Below are 23,253 nucleotides of genomic sequence, written 5' to 3' on the forward strand. Positions count from 1 at the left end.
GCAGAGACGGAACACCCATGAGAAACTGGGAACTTCCTTACCAATCATGGCCTGCCCCTGAGCTGGCTTTCCCTTTGCACCCTACGGAGGAGAAGCTGGAGTATGAACCTCCCCCTCTCCTCTCATGCCCTCTCAGGAAGCCGACCCAGTAACTGGGCTAACGAGGAAGTTACCCATGAGTCACTGTTGGCAAACAAACCAAGCCCGTCCGCACCCCTCTGATGCCTGAATTTCACCTTTATTAGGCAGGCTTCCTTGAGCGGTAGCCCCTGCCGCGGGCAGCCATATGGCGGTAACCTAGGGAACAGCTAATTTTGCCTGAGCTTTTGCAAAGCGTGATGCTAGTTGCTGAAGCTCTGGCACAAAAGCAGTGCTGGACCCGTGCCGGGGTGGACGCTAGCATTTACGTCTCCAGTTCAACAGGCTTCCCATACCATTCTGCAATGTCGCTCTTTCTTGTCCTCCCCAAGAGATCTGACAGCGCACCTCAGTCAAGCCCGGCAGCGCCTCCTCCTATGCCAGTCTTGGGCCCTACCGTGAGCATGTGCCGAGGCTGTAGACTGGGAAGGCTTCCTCTGAGAGAAGGGAACTTGGCCCCAGCGGGACCCGGGAGATGAAAGCCTCCCATGAAGCAGCTCAACACCCAATCTTAAGTTCTCCTCCTGCTTTCTGGAGAGGTGACAGACTTCTGCCCCCATCCCTCCTCACTGCAGAAAATTAAATCCATGAAGCTGGAGTCACCAACAGCAAGGTGCAGTCTCCCAAGCCAGAGGCTGTTGAGTGGAGCGACTGTATGGCCAAATGTATCTTCATCTCAGACCTGCTGACTCTGTGGATCTAACCAAGCCTTTGCTGGCCTTAGCAACTCCGCTGTGGGAGAGGGAACTCAATTCTGCTCTTCCTCCTGGGTCGAACTGGCCGATCACATCTCGTTTCAGAATCTCCGTGGCGTGTGACACGCGCTGGGAGAGGCAAATAGAACCCAGTTCCGTAATTGACCAGCGAAGCCACACGCTGTCAAGTTTGCAACATTATCTCACGCCCACTGGGGACTTCACTACTGCTGTAGTGGACTTTACGGGGAAGGTGCCCAAATACTATGGTGATGGGCAGCAGTATAAAACCCTGAGATAAATAGATTCCTTGTAATAACAGTATTTTACATTTCTAAAGCATCTATCATCTGGAAAGATCTCCAAACACTTGATATACACTATGGCTATGTGTAGACTGCACCCTCTTGTGCAAGAGAATATGCAAATGAGGCAAAGAGGTGACTATTGATGCACCTCATTTGCATATTTAATGAGCTACCATTTTGCGCAAAATCCCCCTCTTGCGCAAGAGCCATACTTCCTGAAAAAAAGCGGCAGAATGGCTCTTGCGCAAGAGGAGGGGTTTTGTGGAAAATGGTGGCTCATTAAGTATGCAAATGAGGCACCGCGATATTCACCGCTTCACCTCATTTGCATATTCTCTTGCGCAAGAGGGGGCAGTCTAGACGTAGCCTATAGGTATAGTGCTGCTGAAATGCAGCTGCTTCTGGGGAGGAGCTTAGCAGTGAGAGGAAAAAGGAAAATGCAGCTCAAGGACACACATTTGTATTTATTTAGTGTTGTATGTGTGTATTGAGTGAATGTCTCATCTGAAATGAGGAGGCTAAGAAACAGGAGGGCAGCTGAAAGGTGCAGAAGATGGAGAGGCCCACTGCGCTTTAGGAAGTCAAATGTGCTCTTTAGAAGAAAGATGAGACTGCGCTGAGAAAGGAGCCACATGGTTTATGTTCTCAGGGCAACTCGATCCTGAAGCTCCTGAACAACAAAGTAATCCTCACCAGCTCAATAGCTTCTTTATCACAACTGTGTCCCAGGGGAGTTCTAAGACTGCCTAAGACCCCAGCCTCTTACTAGTTTTAGTTACCTCTGTGCCTTCCGTTAGCCAGGCTGGAACACAAGAAAGAGGCATTAAAGCAGCTTTAGAGCAGAAGGGAAATTTTCCCAGCTCCTGTCTCCTGCAGAACATCTTACCTCCATGCATCTCAGCCCCCACTGCTTGGATTCACCCTGCCATTAGAGCTACCCCATATGGAAGATGGATTCTGGTATTTAAAGTAGAGTCTACTCTTGCTTTGTTCTCTTTTCCACCTCTCAGTTCCTCCTCTGGCTGCAGAAGTGGGCTGGCTTGTCATCCCCATATGACTCAGAACGGCCACCAAGCCGGTTCAGCATGGGCAGTGGGGCGAGCTTCCCCAGCCGCACCCCTGGCCCATGTGCTGGCCAGAAGGAACCATCTCTAGCATGTATCAGCATCATCTCAGAGACTGGGTAGGGGACCATTTGTGATAATGGGGGCACCCGTGCTTTGGGATCGAGACTAAGAGCCATCAGGCGCTGACTTCACAACAGGCTACGCCATCAGATGGTCATAAAATGCCCTCGATACCAGCTTGAGCTGGATTCACCCTTGCAATTTTAGGAGACAACAGTCTCTCTAGTCTATTACCCATCCCCTAAGCTACACAGGCCCCTTTTCACCAGGCTGGTGGCTAGGGGAGAGGAACTGGCATCTCCTACTCTGGCCCATGTATCAGGTTATTCACAGGAGGGGCTGTTGCTTCCTGTATATATTAGCATACATTAACACAGATCGGTGACATCAGTGACGAGGCTGCATTAGATTCTCCCAACAGATGGGTCCAGTTTGCGTCTCTCTCAGCAGAGCTTTAAAGGCATTTGATGGGTCCTCATATCTGCAGCAGCAGACACAAGGCTGCCCACTGAATAAGGCTGCACCTGCAGCCTGGCTGCTGAGTCCAACACTGTCAGTGGTCCAACGCTGTCAGTGCTTACAGGCTACATGATAACAGGAGCCGCGGTGCGTCTGCTTGGAGAAAACAAGAGAGTGAGTGTGCACGGTAGGGAGTGGAGGGTGCTGAGGGAATGCTGCCCAGAGATGCTGGCTCTCCTAAAAACAGAATGTGTGATAATTGGTCCATGCTGCTGTTCTGATGGGCTGTCATGCCGGGTGAGATCTAATAGACTCTGCTAGACCCAAACCCCAGTGACACAGAACCCATTCCTGTCCTTCCTAGGTGCTTTGGAGAGAGGGCACCATGGGGACTGAGAGTAAACAGGAGAGGAATAATTGATAATCCTCAGTTCCTCGGACATAGGGCTCTCTAGGGCTCCTGGAGGCTGTACATTAAGCTTCTCTAGGCTGGGAGGGAAATCTCCCAGGTAGCATAATTCAGGGAAGAAAGAAACATGGTTTTCTCTGGCATCCATTCTAGTAACATAAAGAAACACAGCCCTGATGCACTCAGCAACCAGTCTCCAGGCAAGATTGGATTAGGGATGTAATAGTATAGTCGATTAACCGATAAGCAAAAGCTTATAGATGAATGCTATAGGCTACACACATTTTTCCCACGCCTTGCCAGCCAATTTTTTTGCAGGCTGGTCAGCTGCGCAGCTCAGTCCCGGCTTGCACTGGGTCCTGGACCTACCCTCTGCATTTAAAGTGTGTAAGGAGCCAGGTGGGCAGGCAGCCCAGCTCAGTTCTGGCTCATGCCAGGTCCAAGAGCTCAGATCCCTCCACCCCAAACAGGGACTGTCCGGGGACTATAGAATAGTTGACTAACGGATAAGAATTCATGAGGTTAATCGACTATTCAATTAACTGGTATGTAACATCCCTAGATTGGATCCAGACCCCTAAAACAGACCCCCCCCCCCCTGCACTTTGGAGAAGCTTGGATTCCAGGCCCAACTCTGTTTAGAGCTGGTTTTACTTATGGAGGGAGGCCAGAGCCTCAGTAGATAAAACCAGCTCTAAACAGTGTTAGGCCTGGAATCCAAGCTCCTCCAGGGCGTCTCTCGCAAAATATTGTCACTGCCCTTCAACTCCAATCTGGGTAGCCCCACAGGAAGGAACAGGCGGAGGGGATGTCTCCTACTGGCAATGAGGATGCAGCTCTATTTCCACTCACCTGCCTTCCCCCATGGAAGGCTTTAAGATGGAATCCCTACCCCTGGAGAGTATTTGTCCCCCTCTGCTCCCTTTCTGGCAAGATCCAATGAGGACTGCAAGCCAGATTGTCACTGAGCGCGCTCCCCGGGGAGCAGGGAGTTCTGGCCCACCAGCACTAAACAAGGAGTCCAGATGGCTGTTCACGTTGCCTAGTGCCTAGCACGTGTGCACTTGGGAGTCACGGCACCCATTGTAAATAGGGCACAAGCAGTGCCTGCGCTCTCACTGGAGAACGTGCGTCTGGGACCAAAGTGACCTGTTATTGCAGTGTCTGCAAACAACTGAAGCTGTGACTGTAGGTCTTAAAACGGATCACCATGTTCAAGCAGAGCTGAGGTGCTAGGAGTCACAAATCTCCCAAAAGGCTGGGAACCCAGCTGGGTTTCCAAATTGTCTCAGTGGTGTGAGGTCTGCGCTCCCCTCCCCCCTTTTTAAGGCTGATCACCAGGCATATTTAGCAAAGCTGATGAACCATGAGGATCATGAAATACCAGCTCTGGGGATCAGATGGGGCACTGGCTTTTCATTGTGCTTTGTCCATGGAGATATTCATTAAAATGCCTTAGGTCACAGGGAAAAAGGCATTTGGTGGGTCTTAGCCTAGCCCTCCACAAGCTTTTGGGGCTAGGTCACAAGAACTTCCATGCCTTCTGGATAACTGGGCAAAGCCAGCAGTCTGGACAGGATAGGACCAGCGCTGGAATAGCAGAGCATGCTGAGAGTCAGAATTCAGGTGCATTTGTAGAGCTGTGTGGTCAGTAGATCAGGACAGAAGTTGAGTAGGGAGGCCAGGACTAGAACAGCAGGGGGGGAGCACGGTTTATGAATGATATACATAGACAGAGCTCCCTGTCTGTGCAGATGGTCAAGGAGGTGCATGGATAGAGCTACATAAAAGGAAATATGCAGGTTGCATAACGCTGGGCCATGCCCAATGACCCCTTCCTTAGCAGGGCTGGAGAATTCATCTGATTAGTGCAACTCATAAAACCAAAACAGGTCAGAACTCATCATGCCAGTGGTAGCTCTGATGTCCTGCGTGCACACATGCAATCTAGCATGCAGGTGAGCATGGTCATACAGAGGCACACCGGTTCCAGCATGAAGGCTGTGCATTTACTTCCCACATGCAGGGGCTGCCCTGGGAGGGGGGGGATGTCACGCGTGTGCACACCTGCCCGTGCAAACACCCTCCGGGGTGAGCGCGTGGGTCCTGTGTGTGTGCACTCATCAGAGTGAGTCTCTCAGCAGCACTTGTGACTTGGGCATGTGCTGAGGGTGCAGGGGCTGAGGACACGGATGCACAAGGCGGGCGGCGGGAGCCCGCGCGTGGCCGGGGCTCGCGGGGAGCCTGGAGGGACGGAGCATTACCCAGTTGCCATGGAAACCAGCAGAAGGCGGTGGGCGGCTGCTGGAGGAAGGAGGGAGGGAGGGAGGGAGGCAGGGAGCGCGCGCCTCGCCTGCAGTCCTGGCGCGGCTGCTTCATTGCGAGCTCCGCTGGCGGACGCAGGAGCCGCGCGTCCCGCACCCTCCCTGCTCGGTCCCGCGCCCGCCTTGCACCCTCCCGCAGGGGGGCTGCTCTATGCACGGTCGGGGGCGCGCCAGGTAAGCGCCTCGCCTCCGGCAGGGAAATGCAAAAGGGAGGAGGAGGGGGGGGTCTTTGGCGGCAGGCCAGGGGTTGCAAAGGTCCCTGTGGCGCGCTGCGGGGGAGCAGCTGCCCCGGCAGCTTGCAGGCAGGACCAGCTGCACCTTTCCCTCCCCCTCCCCCACTCACCGGAGAGATGGGGGGGGGGGGGAGCTGGGCTGTCTCCTGCAGTGACCTCCCTGCTTGGATTTTGGCAAACCAGGGAGCAGGCTGGAGGCTGCATCTCCCCCCTTCCCCCGGCTCTGGGGCTGGTTTCTACCTGCATCCCAGGAGCGGGGGCCAGGCTGCGGTTTATGCAGCGCGAGGGAAGTGGGGTGGAGGGGGAGGGAATCGGCTAAAGCCCGGCTCCCCCCCCGCCCCCAGCTTCCCAAAAGCGGGGAAGGGGACGGGCGAGATCAAATCCGAGGGGGAAATGGAGCCAGGGCTGGGGGCGCAGCTTGCAGCCCTGGGGAGGGGGGCTGGCGTGGCGCCTGGCAGGCAGGTTGCAGGAGGCTGCTGCCAGCTGGGAGAAGGGCCCCTGGTCCCTGAGGGCGGGCGGTGCAGAGCTATTCCTATGGCCAGTGCTCAGGAGTTTGCTCTAAGGCTGATCTTTTTGCTCAGGCTGCATTCCCTTCCGTGGAGGGCACGTCCCGTCCCTTCCCCACTCCCACCCAGCCCCCTCCCCCTGCACCCTGCTCTCTTTGTCACCCTGCCCCTCAATCTTCCTGGGGCCTGACCCCAGCACCCCTGCCAAGGAGGGCGGGGTAGGAGCCCTTTCAGAGCTTGTTGCCCTCCCCCCGCAAGCAGCCAGCAGGGGTTGCCAGTGAGTAGTGAGGGCAGAGGCTGCTAGCTCTGCGGACAGCTGTTCCCAGCCCTTGCCCGGCTGGCCCAGGGAGCCAAAGGCCACATCTGGGAAGTGAAGCTGCTCTGAAGCCCAGAGAGCTGGAGGGAATGTTACCCAGAAGGTCCTGGGAGGACCGTGTGCCCCCCTGAGCCACCTGGGGAAGGGAAAGCCATAGGGTGGAATAGTCACAACAGGAGCCGCTCCCAACAGCTGCCTCCCACAGAGAAGGAAACAGGCCAGGGTGCTTGCAGAGAGGGTCACTGGGCTCTGATTCACCAGTCTGGGAGGTGGTGAGAACAAGCTGGGATCCTCAGAATTTGCTTCTCCCGCTGCTACTGACTCACTGTGTGACCATGGGCCTATCATGTCACTGCTCAGTGCCTCAGTTTCCCTATCTATAAAACAGATACTTCCCTCTGTCGCAGGGTTTGTGAGGATTAACTGAACCCTAGCCCCTAAGCTTGCCCCTCCATCCCCATCTCTTCTGGCAAAGTGACCAGCCTTCAGCCTCATAGCACCCTTCTTCTTTCACGCCTTCTACATTCTGACACAAAATCCCTGCCTGTCCAGGCTCTGTCAAAGCAAAAGCCTCTTGCAAGCTCTGATTGTCTTTCACCTCCACTAATGCAGCCTCCTCCCTGCCTTGGCCTTCCCAACCCCAGCCTGCTTGGAAGACTGTTTGCACAACTTCCAGCCCTATCTCAAATCTGTGCACTGCCCTCCTATCACTGAGATCCTTGTCCTCACCTATAGAATGCATCCCCCCTTCTCTCACCCTGTCCTTGTCTCTTATGACTCCCCATTCGCTCTTTGCACTCCACAGAAAAGCAGATACATTAACCGCTCCTCTGCATTTTCCTCTCACTCACCTCATCGCCACCTTCCATCAGTCCTGCCGCTCCTGGGCATCCCTCTTCCCTTCCTGACCAGATCTGCGGTGCCAGTCTCTTCTTGAAACAGCGAGCTTGATTCTTCTCACCCTTATGTTGGGGTAAACAAGCAGGAAGTCCACAGAGCTCCCCTGGAGGCAGTGTCAGCGGAGTCAGGCCTGCTTTTCCCACGAGGACACCAAACCCTCGGAGTCCCTGTGTCTGTGTGCATGAAGGAAGATAAAAAGAGACTCTTTGTGATGTGGCAGTGTTGCCTAGTGGCTAGTGTATTGGACGGGGCTTCAGAAGAGCTAGGCTTTATTTCTAACTCTGCCACTGGCCTGTTGGGTGACCCTTCCTCATGCTTCAGATTTCCCTGTCTGTAAAATGTGGAAACAGATACTTTGTAAAGTGCTTTGAAATTTATTAATGAAAAAAAGCTCCGTATAAGAGCTGGGTATTATTATGCGTCTGTAGCCACCATAGTGTTGCCAGCTCTCAATTTTATCACAAGGCTCATGGTATTTGGGGATTGATTTAAAACCCTGAGTTCCCAGAGTCGTGATTTATTGAGACTCTTAGCTTATTTTAAAATGAAAAGTAAGATTTTAGCCAAGAAAAGCTTGAAAACATGACCCTTCCGTTCTCAGAAACCAGAGGAAAAATAACCAGAACCCATGTATTTGTTTTAATCTTGCAACTTTTAAGCAAGATTTGGGGGTACCTGACACATGTTTGAGTTTGACAATACTACCTCATTTCTCTACTGCCCTCATCCCTGGTGTCTAGGCACATGTCCAGTGTTTGTCATCATTATGGAGAATGTAAACTCCTCTGGACAGAGACCTTGTCTTTGATCTGAGAAGTGCCATGTCACATTAATGGAAAGATTGCAGAGAGCTTGGAGATCCCTGAAAGAAAGTACTGCATGGTCTCCTTTGTTCTGAAAAAGAATGCTTAGCCCTGGGGAGAGCAAGGAGAAGATGGATCTTCTCTTAGAGTGTGCAAAAAGTAAAACTGTTTTGTGGCCAGGAATTTAAGGAAAAAGCTTGTGGTTGTTACCATGCTGAGTTTGTGGCATTGCTTCAAGTGGTGGGGAGGGTGTATCTTCACGTACGTGCACCATATCTAATGTCACAATATTCCCACCTGGCACTGAGGAACGTGGATCTCTAAAAAGGGTTCATGGAAACAGTTGGAAATCTCTTTAGAAGGTGTTCTGTCTGACCTTTGTGCCTCACAAACCCTGCCATCATGACCTGGGACAGGGACACTGAAATTCCCATGGTGAAGACATGGTCTTTGGTACAAGTGGGTCCTGTCAGCCCTCCGTGGGTCCACTTAACTGAGACACCTGGATTGGGCATGTTTATTTTCATGATAGACCGGATGTCGTTGTCCCAACTCCATGGCTACGTCTAGACTGGCATGATTTTGAGGAAATACTTTTCACGGAAAAGTTTTTCCGTGAAAAGTATTTCTGCAAAAGAGCGTCTAGATTGGCACGGATGCTTTTGCACAAAAAGTGCTTTTGAGCAAAAGCATCCGTGCCAATCTAGACGCGCTTTTGCGCAAGAAAGCTCTGATGGCCATTTTAGCCATCGGGCTTTCTTGCGCAAAAAATGAAGGTGCCTGTCTACACTGGCCCTCTTGCGCAAGAGGGCTTATCCCTGAGCGGGAGCGTGAAAGGATTTGCGCAAGAAGCACTGATTTTGTACATTACAAAGTCAGTGCTCTTGCGCAAATTCAAGCGGCCAGCGTAGACAGCTGGCAAGTTTTTGTGCAAAAGCGACTGCTTTTGCGCAAAATCTTGCCAGTCTAGATGCACCCCGTTGATATTAGTTATTCATCTTCTCGGGAATTACAGCAGATTGCCCCCTGCTGGCCCTAGAGTGGATCTCTTTCAAATCAAAGTGTGCTGGCAAGGCCATGTTCGGAAGCTTGTCCTGAAGCTGCCTATGCTGTACTTGGTTCTGGGATGGGGGAACTCCATCCTATAGGCTTTCACTCTCCCGAAGTCTATTTAAAAAGGAAAGCCAGGCCAAAGAAACCGGCTGTGATCTGGCTGCTGAAATTCACAGAAGGTGATGGGGAAGCAGGGATGCCCTGCGGATGCCGGTGATTTAATCCCATGGACTGAAAAGCTGCATCTAACGCCACTTCCCTGTCCAGGTTGATCACTCCGATGGTTATAACTCTGCCCCCCTTCCTGTAGGTTTTTTATTTAGCTAGTTAAACTGAGAGCCCTTGCCTGCAGAACAAAGCCCACCCCTGCCTTTGCCGAGGCTCTCACGCGCAGAGCCACGTATATCAGGCATGTTTTCAGTGGGCTTTGCTGACGTCTGCATAGCTTCCGTGGGACAGATCCTCAGCTGGTGTAAGTCAGCCTAACTCCATTGATTTCTGTGGGGAGATGGGGATTTGCACCTCCCCAGGATCTGGCCCTGTGTATTTCACTATGTGGACTCTCTTCAGAGACATGCCTTGCGTTTCAGTGGATTTCCTCACCCTCCCTCCCTCTCCAGCCATTCCCATTTAACTGGCTAACCAGTTTAACATATTGTTTAACCGGTTAAACAATTAAAGGGGGAGTGAGCAGGGGGAGGGGCGCTCCAGCTAGGGTGGAGCAGCCCCCTCCCTTCCAGTTCTAGAGGAGCAGCTTCTGTCCTCCACCGGTTAACCAGTTAAACCGTCACATCCCTAGTTTTCATTGGTGTGCACACCTAGTAATGACTGGGCCAAATCCGGCTCTTACTGAAGTCAAGGGAAGTTTTGCCATTAACTCCAAAAGGAGCCGGTTGGGTCCCAGGGATACAACCCTGAACAGGCCCTTTCCCCAACCTGCTCCAAAGCAAAGCCAACGTGGTAAGTAGACTCCAAGCTCAGCTCCTTTCTAGGCTTTGGCTTAATTAGCAGCTAGAGGAAAAAGCTCAGCTCAAACCTTCCCCCAGGGTTGGTCATGTCCTCTCGACATTACTCAGCCCACCTCCTAGGTCCCATCTTTTAAAGATCCTCTTCTACCTGCCTTAGATACAAGTGGCATATAGAGCCTCTGTGTCAGCCGTGCCCACCAAATCTTTTCCCTGCACGATCAATGCCTGCTGAAAAGCTGGGATGACTCAGCAAGCCTGTTATACATCCCTATATATTTATACAGCATCCTTCTCCAATAGGGACTTGGGGAACCGTAATCCTAAGCCTGAAATTGTATGCACAGAACTCCCCAAGACTCAGCTCAGAGGCAGAAGTGACCGTACACGTTAGGAACAAAAAATCCCATTTCATCAGTTGAACCAGTTAAACGTTATGTTTAACTGGTTAATCGCTTAAATGGGGGGCAGGTGAGGGGCCACTCCAGAGTGGGCCCCACCCCGGTGAGGCCCATCGGGCCCAGTGGGCTGCTGTGGCCAGGCTGAGCCGCTGGCTAACCATAATCAGTAAGCATCAGCCTTTTAACCATTCACATCCCTAGTATATGTAGGAATCTGTCACCCACCTCTGGGATAGGACACATCAGCTGTTTAACAGCAACACCACATAACAATGCCTAAAAGGTGCCAAGAATCATTTGACTATTTGACGCTGAAGGGAGAATGTAGATCATTAAATATGTTGCAGGTGGCCAGCGTGCCAGGTTTGACACCCCTGCTTTTGAAAATGGCAGAGACACGAGGGGCTAGGGCAGCGGTGGACAACCTAGGCTAGTGAGTGGGCCACATGAGGGGTCTCCATCTCAGTGGGTTGCATGATTGCTGTAACCAAGACAGTCTCCCGGGGCAGGGCGGTTTTGCTCACTGCGCTTGCGTACTGAAAACGTGCGGGGTTGTGCCGATTGAACGGCAGCAGCGCTGGGGTTGGATGCGGGGGAGCACGTGGCTATGACAGGCAATGCGGTGTGCAATCAGCATGTCCCTCGCTTTACGTGCCTGTCACTTTAGAAATACCAGTAAGCTGGGGCAATAAGCTCACTATTGACTCAATGCACAGCTGTGCCGGGCTGTTTATACTCCACATGGAAGCCAATGGTTCTTCCCTCAGCTTGGCAGGTTCAGCGCAGGCTCTGAGCAATAGAAGCAGAAGCAGATGGTCAGAGGTGGGGGAAGGAGAATGGGACACAGGGGTTGACTTATCCTTTAACTCCCAGCTTCCATTATCCTCTCTCCCTCTTTTATTCTCCTCACTTCCCTCTGCCCTCTTGGGCTCACCCCTCTCCATTTCCTGTAGCCTTTCCCTCCCTCCCTCCCGTTGCGTGTGCCCTTTAGCTGCTCCGATTTATTGTTTCTTCCTCTGGAAGTCAATTTATGTTTCTTCTTGTGGTAGTCACAACACATAGAGCCATTTAGCTCATTTGCCAGCTGTCTGCCAACGTGACACAAGCACTGACACAGCTCGATCCTGGCTCCGGGAGCCTGGGCGTGGAGTTCTGAGCAAGGCAGGGATGCTGGCATAGGCAGCATCCCCCAGGAGAGAACTGGGCCATTGTCTTCAGTCTTTGGGGAGACCAGAATGGGCAAAGCATCTCCTTGCTCCTCAAGAACCTGCCTCACAGCCCCTGGATTGCATTAGGCTTTGGATCATGCTTTTAGACTGAGGAGTCCCACATTGAAATGTGGAAATAGAGGGCCAAAGGCAGGACTGAGCAAACCTTGTGTGGGTTTAGATGAGCGCCTAAATGTTCCTAGACCTGATCCGGAGTCAACTGACCTCAGTGGACTCTGGCTCCAGGCTACCTGATATTACCAGCAGGTAGTCAAACAGACAGGCTGGCCACAGTAATAGGGGAGGGAACAGGGCTGTAACTCCACCCATCTGTTTTACCAAGCAGGTCATTCAGAGCAGGAAACAGTAAACAGCTGTGAACCAGAGACACACTCCTCCCAAAGGGAAAGCACAAGAGCTGAAGCTAGAGGGTTCCAGACTGCCCCTGGGTGGTCATGGAAGAGACCAGCAAGAATGCCAGAATCCAGAGATCAGCTGTGCTCCTGGCCCTGCTGTACACCCAATGTCTAGGAATGCTCGACAGCTGACTTTGGCATGACTCAGTGCTCCCTAGGGCTGATGGTTACAAGCCCTGCTCCCAACAGATGCCTCAGCACTAGTTGCCAGCGTGCGTGTCCCCTTCGCAGGGCTGGCATTGCCTCTCCATGCCACGGTCATGGCAGACTTTACCCCAGGCCTCTGCATTTGTGCCTTTCCTCCCCCCCTAACTTAACAGGATGATTGGACCCAGGCACTCCATGTGAATCTCCAGGGTCTGCAGTACTGGGTCAAGAAATCCTGTGAGAATCAGGCCGTGCAGGAGCAGGGAGCTAGGACAGAGGTAGGGAAAGGCTAAGGACTGGCCTGAACTTTCCCAACATTAGGTGAGTCGGTTTGAATTTTAGATGGAGTTTGGAGCTGCTGCTGCTTCAGTCTGAATCGGCCCTTCCCTAGCCAAATCCTTCGCTGTCACGCACCTTCTCGCCGCCTGCAAACCCTGCCGCCGTGGTTCGAGCAATTACCTCGCCCACCGGTGCCTTTCAATCTGTTTACACAGAGCAACAAGAAAGGCGGGAGTGAGCACCCACACAATGAGATTAACCCATAATGTATATGCACAACATGAGTTGGAAGTGGGTTCTAGTCATGAATAGGCCTGCTAATTTCTTTCTGAGCCATCCTGTATTTAAACAGGATAAAAATCATGTTTAGAGCTACAGGGTACAGTTTTCCAGAGTACCTTAGCAACTTTTACCCTTCTCTGTGTTAGCATGTTGGAGTATAAGAATTATAGAACAATTGCCTTAACGAATCATATAGGCAGGTGCTGATGATGATACTGATGGAGAAATTGAGATCACAGATAGAAGAACATCTAGTGGATGAGCAAGCGGGTTTCAGGAAAGATAGAAGTACCATACAGCAGATATTGGCACTAAGATTGATAGCAGAGAAAGCTCAGCGAAAGAACAAGCATATGTACATTTGATTTATTGATTTTCAGAAGGCATTTGACAGTATAGATCAGAAAGTGACTTGGGCGGTGTTGGAGTCGTACAGAGCGGATAACAGACTGATACGGTTGTTGAAGGATATCAACGATAATGTGGAGGCAGCGGTGAGAACGTACAGAGAGTTGAGAAGTTGGTTTAGAACAAGTAGAGGTATGAGACAAGGAGATCTGATATCGCCGAGTATCTTCATCACACACCTAGAGAGAGTGGTGGACAAGATCAAGGAAGAGATAGAAGGGATATCGGTGCACAGGATGAGAATTAACAACTTGAGGTTCGCGGATGATATAGTTATCATAGAGGAAGATGAAGAGAAATTAGCGAGAATGGTGCAGGTGCTAGATGAGGAAGAGAAACGGTATGGACTGATTATGAATATCGATAAAACAAAGAATGGTATTTGGAGATAAGGAAATAGGAAGGAAGATCAGTGTAGATGGGATCGAACTAGAGAACATAGAGAAGTTCACGTATTTGGGTAGCAACATGACGTATGAACTAGACTGTAAGAGGGAACTAGCGACTAGAAAAGCAAGAGCGAGTTTGAAGGTGACGGATAAGATCTGAAAAAGTAAAGCGATTAGCTTAGGAACCAAGCTGAGTGTCTTGAAAACATGTATTTAGCAGCATTTTGTATGGGTGTGAGACATAGGTGATAACGAAAGATTTGAAGAGAAGGATATTAGCGTTCGAGAGGAGTTGTTATAAAAAGATGCTGAGAATAGGATGGATGCAGAAGGTTACCAATGAGAAAGTATATAGGAAGATACAGCCAAAAGAGAACCTACTGCAAAAGGTTATACAACGGAAGTTACAGCTATTTGGGCATATCTGCAGAATGAACGACGAGCCAAAAGTTAAGACCCAGGTATTCGGCATAATGGATGGTCCGAATAGGAGAGGCAGACCCCACAGAGAATGGGGAGATGATATACAGGCAGTCCCCGAGTTACGCGGATCCGACTTACGTCGGATCCGCAGTTACGAACGGGGCACTTCCTCTCCCTGGTCTCGAGCAGACCAGGGAGAGGAAGCAAAGCGGCGGCGGAATGCGGGGCCAGCTGACAGCCCAGAAGCGTCTGGGCTGTCAGCTGGCCGCGCGCTCCGCTCTGCTCCCCCCCACCCCCCCTGCAGACCAGGGGGAGGGGGAGCAGAGCAGAGCAGAGCGGCGGAACGCGCAGCCAGCTGTCAGCTGGCCGCGCGTTCTGCCGCTCTGCTCCGCTCCGCTCTGCTCCCCCTCCCCCTGGTCTGCAGACCAGGGGGAGGGGGAGCAGAGCGGAGCACGCGGCCAGCTGACAGCCCAGACGCGTCTGGGCTGTCAGCTGGCCGCGCGTTCTGCCGCTCTGCTCTGCTCCGCTCTGCTCCCCCTCCCCCTGGTCTGCAAACCATGGGGGGGGGGGAAGCAGAGCGGAGCACGCGGCCAGCTGACAGCCCAGACGCGTCTGGGCTGTCAGCTGGCCGCGCGTTCTGCCGCTCTGCTCTGCTCTGCTCCGCTCCGCTCCCCCTCCCCCTGGTCTGCAGACCAGGGGGAGGGGGAGCAGAGCGGAGCACGCGGCCAGCTGACAGCCCAGACGCGTCTGGGCTGTCAGCTGGCCGCGCGTTCCGCCCCTCTGCTCTACTCTGCTCCCCCCCCCCCTGGTCTGCAGACCTGGGGGACGGGGAGCAGAGCAGAGCAAAGCCGCGGAGCCCGGGGGCAGCAGGATAGCCACGGCGCGTCTGAGCTGTCCCGCTGCCCCCGTGCTCCACGGCTTTGCTCCTGACGCCTGTGGTACAGCAGCTGGGGCGCTGCCGGTTGGTCCCGTAGCGCCGCTCTGGGTGCCACTGGACCAACCCAGCAGCACCCCAGCTGCTCTGCCCCAGGTGTCCCCTAGTCAGCAGCTGCTGAAAATGACCAGTGGCTGACTACAGGAAGCCCCTGCCCCGGGCTTCCTGGAATCAGCCGCTGATCAGTTTCAGCAGCAGCTGACTTGGGGATGCCTGGGGTTCTTAAGTTGAATCTGTATGTAAGTCAGAACTGGCGTCCAGATTCAGCCACTGTTGAAACTGATCAGTTTCAGCAGCGGCTGAATCTGGACGCCAGTTCCGACTTACATACAGATTCAACTTAAGAACAAACCTACAGTCCCTATCTTGTACGTAACCCGGGGACTGCCTGTAGTGGATTGGTGCGGAGCTAGTCTACAGAAACTAAGCCACTCCGCACTGGATAGGGAAAAATGGAAGGAAATAGGGAGACATTGGACACCAATGGGCGCTGAGCTCATGGTTGATGATGATGATGATGATGTTAGAAAGAGCCCCCCATTAGGGCCAAAGGACTTGCTCTCTGCATCTCACTCAGTTTGAACTATTAAACTCAGCTTATCAATTTCTCCTTTGTTTCTAGTCAATTTCACTTTCTTTCAGTGTTATTTGTATTAAGGTAGCACCTAAAAGCCAAAACTCAAATCAGGACCTCATTGTACTAGGTTCCCTACATACACATAGCGAGACAGTCCTTGATTGAAGAGCTTCCAATCTAAGTAGACAAAACAGAGAGGGAGAAAGGAAATATTATCCCCATTTCAAAGATGAGGAACTGAGGCACAAGGAGATTTAGGATGATTTCTGCTTGCTTACATACAGCAGTCCAGCCACAATGGATCTCCTAGGGGAATCAATGGCAGATCTAGGAATTGAATCTAGATCTCTCAAGTCCCAGGCCAGTGCCTTAACTGTAAAGGACGCCCTTCCTCTCTGCTTCTGATTGGCTATCCCAGTATCCTAGTGTGCATGCTTATATGCACACATATGATTTTCAATTAAAGTAATTCAGATACTTCAATTTCATATTACAGCCCAGCGAAATACTATCATTTTACAAAACCTAAATCTAAGACATAAAGTAGGCCATTTTCTCCTTGTTCCTTAACACAATTGTTTGTTTCTAATTCCAAAGCTCTTAATGATGATCCTGCTGGGAACCAACAAGTAACTAAAAGGCAACAGCATGGAACAAATTAGCATTTCTTCTTGAGGTCATATATTTACCTAATAAGTGAAGTTTCTGGATCCCATGTAGCCATGTCTCAGGCACTGGGATCCTCACCACATTTTGTCTAAGGGATGTTTCGAGATGAACTATTGGGTAAAATTAAAGGGTTTATTTAAATTTTCAACAAGGAAGCCTTGTTAGCAGAGGTTCTCGGTGGTCTGTGTATATGCATATATATATTGCAGCCACTGGATGTCATCATGTTCTGGTGAGAGCTCTGCATAGATCCTAGTAACCAGCACAGGCTTCAAGATGTGTTGAAGCCTTTTTGGGTCTGTTGCAATTTTCTCAAATAAACACTTGTTTAAGGAGATCTGTTATTCCAGATCACACTCGATGGAGGTTAAACTAGTGATCCGCAAGATTAAATATTGTGGGGATCAAGCAGCATGGGCCTGGAGTGCTGGGAATTGGGTTGTAAAATTTTATTAATTGGCTAATCGAACAGACAATGCAATTTGCTTAGTCAATTTGCTTAGACTATTTGATTAGTCAATAAAAGCGCCTCTGCCTTTGAAGTGCAGCAACAGCCCCAGGGCTGCAGGGGAGCACAGAGCCAGCAGGGGACTCAAGCAAGGGGGGGAAGCGACTAGTTTGTCGACTATCCGATAAGCATTTGCTTATCGAATAGTCGACTAGTCGTTCACATCCCTAGTTGGGAAGGGAAAATAGGGGACTGGTACAGGGGACTGTAATGCACTAGTTTTGTATAAGAATGTGTGATATTAGTATCTACTGGATAGGTGGACCACATGCTACCATGTAAAAGATCTCAGGTGGTACAGGCTTGTGTTTTTGGAGCAGAAGGGCCAAGTTCTACTCCCATGTCCCTATGCAGTTGTGGTTTATATAGCAGTTTGGTACAATGGGTGTTAGTTAGTGGGACACGTGCAGTTATGCCTCAGGTTTAGAGTAAGAAACAGAGCCAAGGGTCTTAGCCAGAGTCAGATGTCAGAGCCAAAGTCAGGACTCAGAGTCAAGGGTCAGGACTACATTCCCTGGAATAGGGATATAAGCGTTTAAGCAGTTAAGAACGTAAGAACGGCCATACGGGGTTAGACCAATGGTCCATTCAGCCCAGTGTCGTGTCTGCTGACAGTGGCCAATACCAGATGCTCCAGAGGGAGGGAACACAACAGGTAAGCCTCACGTGATCCCTCCCCTGTCACCCACCTCCAGAGGCTAGGGACACCATTCCTAGCTATCCTGGCTAATCACAGTGATGGACCTAGCCTCCGTGAATAGATTGGTTAACCAATAAGCATCAGGGTCCGGTTGCAGTTAAACTCCCCTTGTGTGCTGGCTCCCAGCGTGCACCAACTCCTGGCTGCTGGCCCTTGTCCCAGGGAGCTGGCTACACTTCAGGATCTGCAGTATAAACCTCACATGCTTACCTTTTTAAAACCTTTTTTACACCCCTAACCACGTGCAGCAGCGATGGGCAACCAAGCCTAGTGAGTGGGCCTCATCAGTGACCCTCCTTCATCCCAATGGGCCGCATGGCAGACAACCTGCAGCCCTCTGGGGTTCTACCTGCAGCCTATGCATCCCCTTTCTGCCCCCTTCCCTCACACCTTTAGCACACTGGGGCACTGGAGCCCCACTCATGGCTGTTCAAGCTCTGGGAGGCATGGAGGAAGAGGAGCGGGAACAAAGCGCGAATCAGCGGATTCATGGCGCTCCGAAAGTGCTGGGAGGGAGGGGGAGAATTAGGACGTGCAGGGCTCCGTGCCCCAGTGTACGAGAGGCACGTGGAGGGGAGGGGCAGGCAGGGGGTGCGTGGGCTGCAGGTGGAGCCCCAGCGAGCTGCACTCTTCCCCCTGCCCTGCATGCATTCCCGCAGGGCCGGCTTTAGGAAGCGAGGGGCCCAATTCGAACCATTTCGACGGGGCCCCGGCAGCCGGGCACAGAAGCCGCCACGCTCTTCCTCCGGGGCCGACACCCCCTCCCGCAACGCACCCGGAATACCAGCACACTTCCGGGTTTAGGGCGCGGGGCCCAATTCGGGGGAATCAGGCAAATCGGCCTAAAGCCGGCCCTGCATTCCCGCTCCATCTGGGTGGGGGGAGGTAGGCAAGCCTTGTGGTACAGTCCCTTATGCACGGTTCTGGCTGGCAGAGCGCTGAGCAGGAGGAGGGTCTGTGCTTTGCCCTTGGAAGGCTCTGCAGCCCCTTCAGACTAACGTGTGCCAGAAGGTTAATAGCGGTTTAATTTCACTGATTTGGGAGTGGAAGTCTCAGCAGAATTGGTTGGCGGTTTCTGCCGATCTCAGCTGTGGCTGCAGTTAGAGTGTCGGAAGCAAAAATCTGATTGTTCCTTCAGACATCCTCTTGGGGACTCGGGATTATCCCCCCGTGCCCTGATCGAGTCACTGATGCCTCCTTCCTGCCTTAGATGTTTCCAGCAGGCAGTGGTAAGGGAGGGGATTGCCTGGCGTCTGACCACTGCTCGATTGTTTGGTTTCCCTTCTTCTATCCCTTTTGCCAAAGGCGGAAATTCTTTGTGCTCAATTCAGACTTTTCTCACTTGAGTGGAAAAGAACCAGATCCAAAATGGGTTTCAGCATCAGCTGGCCTGGCCCTGTGTCTTTCTAGGGCCAACCATAGTTTGGGCTCACAGGACAAACAAGGCTATTCACAGGTCGCTGACTTGAGCACCGAGCCACAGGTCCCGAGGCATCAATAATGGCCTTCATTAGCACTTTTAGAATGATAAGCAGATCCACACTTCGTATTTCTATCTTCACATACAAGAAGGATACATGCACATATTCATAACTTCAACTTCCTGAAGGGAGGTTCCAAAGAGGATGGAGAGAGGCTGTTCTCAGTAGTGACAGATGGCAGAACAAGGAGCAATGGTCTCAAGTTGCAGTGGGGGAGGTCTAGGTTGGACATTAGGAAAAACTATTTCCCTAGGAGGGTGGTGAAGCACTGGGATGGGTTCCCTAGGGAGCGGGTGGAATCTCCATCCTTAGAGGTGTTTATGCCCCGGCTTGGCTGGGTTGATTCAATTGGGATTGGTCCTGCTTTGGGCTGGGGGTTGGACTCTGTGACTCCTGAGGTCTCTTCCAGCCCTGGGATTCTATAAGCCAGTTTTCATTAAGCATAGGGAGGGGCCATGGCAGGGAGAGTGGGGCATTGTCCCAGACTCTGCCACAGAGCAGGAAGAGCACACGCCCTTCCTGCCCTCCGTGCCTTGCGACAGCTTCAATAGTGGTCTGCAGTGTTCAGCTGGGGATCAGTGTGGGGGCTGTTACTCCCCTGAACACCTCCTTGTGCCATTCCCTTTCCTCACTAGCTCTGGGGACTTCATCCCTCACTTGCCTACCCCCACAGTCACCATAGATTGCTGGGGACCATTCACACCAGGCGCTTCCTCCACCAGAAACGTGGAGGACCAGAATACCCACGTCCTTCACAGCTGCCATCGGAACCACAAGCAGGCACCTCCTTAGCCAGCACACCCAGGAGCAGGCAGGGCATCCCCCTTCTTCCAACCCAAGGGATGAGTCATTCTGGGTGTGATACAGACACCACCAGGGCTCTACAGGCAGGGCACATCTCCCCACTCCCTGGGTGGTGCCCGGTCACAGGACGCAGCCCAAGGATCCTGCCCACTAACCCGCGCTTGCTCTGCTCAGCGATGGGGCTGGCAAGCTGTCATTTGCACACACACGCAGTCCCCACGCCTGTAGCACCGCCACATCTCCGTAGCGACATGGGATCATCACGGCGCTGGGAAACCCATTAACGAAGGCAGCACAGGCTCAGTACTGACCCAGCAGCGAATGCTAAATCACAGGCCCCACGGTGAATGCACAGTGGTCACAGCCCCTGATGGCAAACCAATAGTGAATAGGCTGTGATCACAAACCCAACAGCGAATGCGCTTCACTCACTAACCCGCCAGCAAACAAGCTAACCTCAGACCTGGCTGGGAACACACTATGATCTCAGACCCAGTGGGTGCATTTAACTAGTGATCAAGCAGGTGATTAAAAGGTTTGACGAGCTTAAAAACCTGCCAAAACCTTAAGCAACATCTCTGCCCTGCCCCCCTCCCCAAGGCATAAAAAGTTACACACCCTCTTCGGCACTGGGTCTACGTTCCTGCTTCCAACGCAAGTAATAACCCTGTGAAATGCTGGCAGCAGCTGTGACGTGTGGATGCACAGTGTTGTGCGGGCGATGTGTGACATGAGGATGCACAATGTTGTGCAGATGATGTGTGGATGCACAGTGTTGTGCGGGCGATGTGCGACGTGCGGATGCACAGTGTTGTGCGGGCGATGAGCGACGTGCGGATGCACAGTGTTGTGCGGGCGATGAGCGACGTGCGGATGCACAGTGTTGCGCGGGCGACGTGCGACGTGCGGATGCACAGTGTTGCGCGGGCGACGTGCGGATGCACAGTGTTGCGCGGGCAACGTGCGGATGCACAGTGTTGCGTGGGCGACGTGCGATGTGCGGATGCACAGTGTTGCGCGGGCGACGTGCGGATGCACAGTGTTGTGCGGGCGACGTGCGGATGCACAGTGTTGTGCGGGCGATGGGCGACGTGCGGATGCACAGTGTTGTGCGGGCGATGGGCGACGTGCGGATGCACAGTGTTGTGCGGGCGATGTGTGGATGCACAGTGTTGTGTGGGTGATGCAAGCTTAGAGCCACAAAGCAGCCACACACTCCAGCAAAGAGCCTCCAATTTCAGGGACCATTCTAGGCCAGGGGGAGGGAGGCTACCCATGCTGGAAGGGATATATCCAGTGGGAACTGCACGCCCTGCTGTGCCCTGCTTGCTGCAGAGTCCTGGGGCAGTTGAATGCAATTGCACAAGGAGGGGAAGCATTTGTGCACACTACACAGCCATGTACACGTGAGGTCAGGGCTCAAGCAGGCCCTGGCAGCTGCAGGATTGGGGGGGTGGGGTGAGTGCAATCCATCTTTTCCCTCCCTCCACGCCCACCCCCATTTTGCACCAACAAAGGGAAGCATTGCACCCTGAGCATCGCAGCGACACGTCTGCATGAAGCTGCCCTCTGGCGAGCGGAGTGTGCCAGGCCTACCCCCCAGCTTCCTCCTGTTGGGGAGCTGCCCCTTGAGTTCTGTAAGGCGTGGGGTGGGGGGCTGCGTCTGAGCACGTGAGCTGTGTTACCCATGCACCGCCCATGGTGCGCCGGGTGCTGCAATACCTGGCTAAGTGTGGGGCTCAGAGCGCATGTGCCAATACCCCCCCCCCCCAAAAAAACCCCACACGAACAAGGAGCCCCACAAACAGCCAGTGGGGCTCCCTCTTGTCCTGGGCAGGCTCCCTTCTCCATGCGTCTCCCCCACCCCCCAGCAGCAAGCACTGCTGTGGTAGAAATGCCAGCACCCCTCAAGCGATGTCTGCCCCGCCGTGACTTGACAGTGTTTGGGCCGTGTTCCCCTCAAGGCTGCACTGGCGCAGAACGCAGCCTGCGTCCGCCTCTGACACACAGGCCGTCGCGTTGAATAAAGGCAGCTCAGCTTGATCTTCTGCGTCGCCTGCCGATGAATAATTCAAAGGGATCAGAAACGGAGACGCCAGAAAGAGCTGCGGTCTCTCCCGGCCACCCGGAGACAAGGGTTGCTCCCTCTGCTTAGAGAGCTCTCTTCTGTGGGGCCACGCTCCTCAGGGCTGGACTTCCCATGAGGCAAACTGAGGCGGCCGTCACTAAGACCCAGAGAATTGAGACCTTTCAAAGTTTTGGCCCAAGCAAGGGGACATGGGGGTGTCATTCGAGCTCCCCTCCTCAGGTGCCAAAATGTTGTGAGCCGGCCCCGATGCTCCTTATAAAGTCCCTCTTTAATAGGCAGCCCTCTTACTAACACTAAACCCTCCTGCAGATCCCAGGTCTGCTACAGTATCCCACGGTGGCTTTGGGCAAACTCTCCGAGCCTCAACTGTAAAATAGGGGTAGCAACTCTTCTTCTCTCTTAAGCTCTCACTGTGGGCACGTACAGCACCTAACACAATCTCAGCTGGGCCCTCTAGATGCTCTTGTAGTAGGCCAAATAGCAATAGCAACAGCAACTGCAGCATTGGGTCCTGGGAGAAGATGTGCACCAACGAGGACAGGATATAGAGCTGAGAAATAGAGGCAGGAAATATGGGGACTCTCAGTTCACGGAAAATGCAAGAACTATTCCATGTGGGGTGGTGCACAGAAGCAATAGCACCCAAAGGCCTACGGTCAAGATCTGGCCCCGTTGTGCCGGGCGCTGTACAAACGCAGAAAGGAGATGAAGGAGAAGGGAGAAGCCGGCTCGCAGAGGCTGAAGGAGACATGGGGTGATAGTGGACAGCGTATTAGACATGAGCTTGTAATACAACATGGCTCTTGTGGGCTGCATATGTAGAGGCATCATACTAGGGGGCAGAAGGTACCCCAGTAGCTCCTCGATATGTGTCTCTAATTAGGCTGCCCCGTAACATTGTGTTCAGCTACCAAGCTCTAGAACCAGCCACGAGGAGAGCGAATTCAGTGAAGAGCAACCTGCAAGTGGGGGGTGGGGAATCATCTGATGAGCAGAGATTAAAGACCAGGTCTTCAACTGATGTCAATCGGTGTAGAGCTTTGACAAGTCACATGTGCTAAGTATCTGTCCCTATGGAGCTAAATGGGCCAAATTCATCCCTGGTGAAGCTCTACTGGGCTTGTGGCAGGCATGGATTTGACTCTTTGTATACAGCTTGGCTAACAGGGAAACATAGTCATGTACAGGGAAAGGAGCAGTAGTGAGCGGGCAGGGGAGAAGATTAGGATTAAAGGGAGGAAACTAGGGGTGTGTTTACATAGCAAAGTTATTTCAGAATAAAGGCTGTTATTCCAAAATAAC

The 23,253-nt window shown here is 52.5% G+C and overlaps 1 protein-coding gene and 1 long non-coding RNA gene across 7 annotated transcripts in view; one reads left to right on the forward strand and one right to left on the reverse strand.

Moving 5' to 3' along the window:
* The window catches only part of LOC142820869 (uncharacterized), a 58,743-nt gene that overhangs the window by 26,306 nt on the left and 9,184 nt on the right, over positions 1-23,253 (reverse strand). Inside the window, exons 2-5 of one of the 4 annotated variants that reach the window (XR_012897814.1) lie at positions 16,390-16,479; positions 11,343-11,426; positions 7,367-7,588; positions 2,556-2,880 (exon numbers count right to left, since the gene is read on the reverse strand). This is a non-coding gene — a long non-coding RNA (uncharacterized LOC142820869). Of the gene's footprint in view, positions 1-2,555; positions 2,881-7,366; positions 7,589-11,335; positions 11,427-16,389; positions 16,480-23,253 lie in introns of those variants that run through there. The other 3 variants (XR_012897815.1, XR_012897816.1, XR_012897817.1) reach the window with 3 other exon arrangements.
* PACSIN1 (protein kinase C and casein kinase substrate in neurons 1) overlaps positions 1-23,253 on the forward strand; it is a 74,948-nt gene that overhangs the window by 13,185 nt on the left and 38,510 nt on the right. The window contains exon 1 of one of the 3 annotated variants that reach the window (XM_075909909.1): positions 3,879-5,634. The exons of the other annotated variants lie outside the window; for them this stretch is intronic. The gene's annotated coding sequence lies outside the window, so the exon portion shown is untranslated. Of the gene's footprint in view, positions 1-3,878; positions 5,635-23,253 lie in introns of those variants that run through there. 3 annotated transcript variants of the gene reach the window in all.

Source organism: Pelodiscus sinensis, chromosome 27 (genome assembly GCF_049634645.1).
Source record: "Pelodiscus sinensis isolate JC-2024 chromosome 27, ASM4963464v1, whole genome shotgun sequence".
In the NCBI taxonomy this organism is placed as follows: domain Eukaryota; kingdom Metazoa; phylum Chordata; order Testudines; family Trionychidae; genus Pelodiscus; species Pelodiscus sinensis.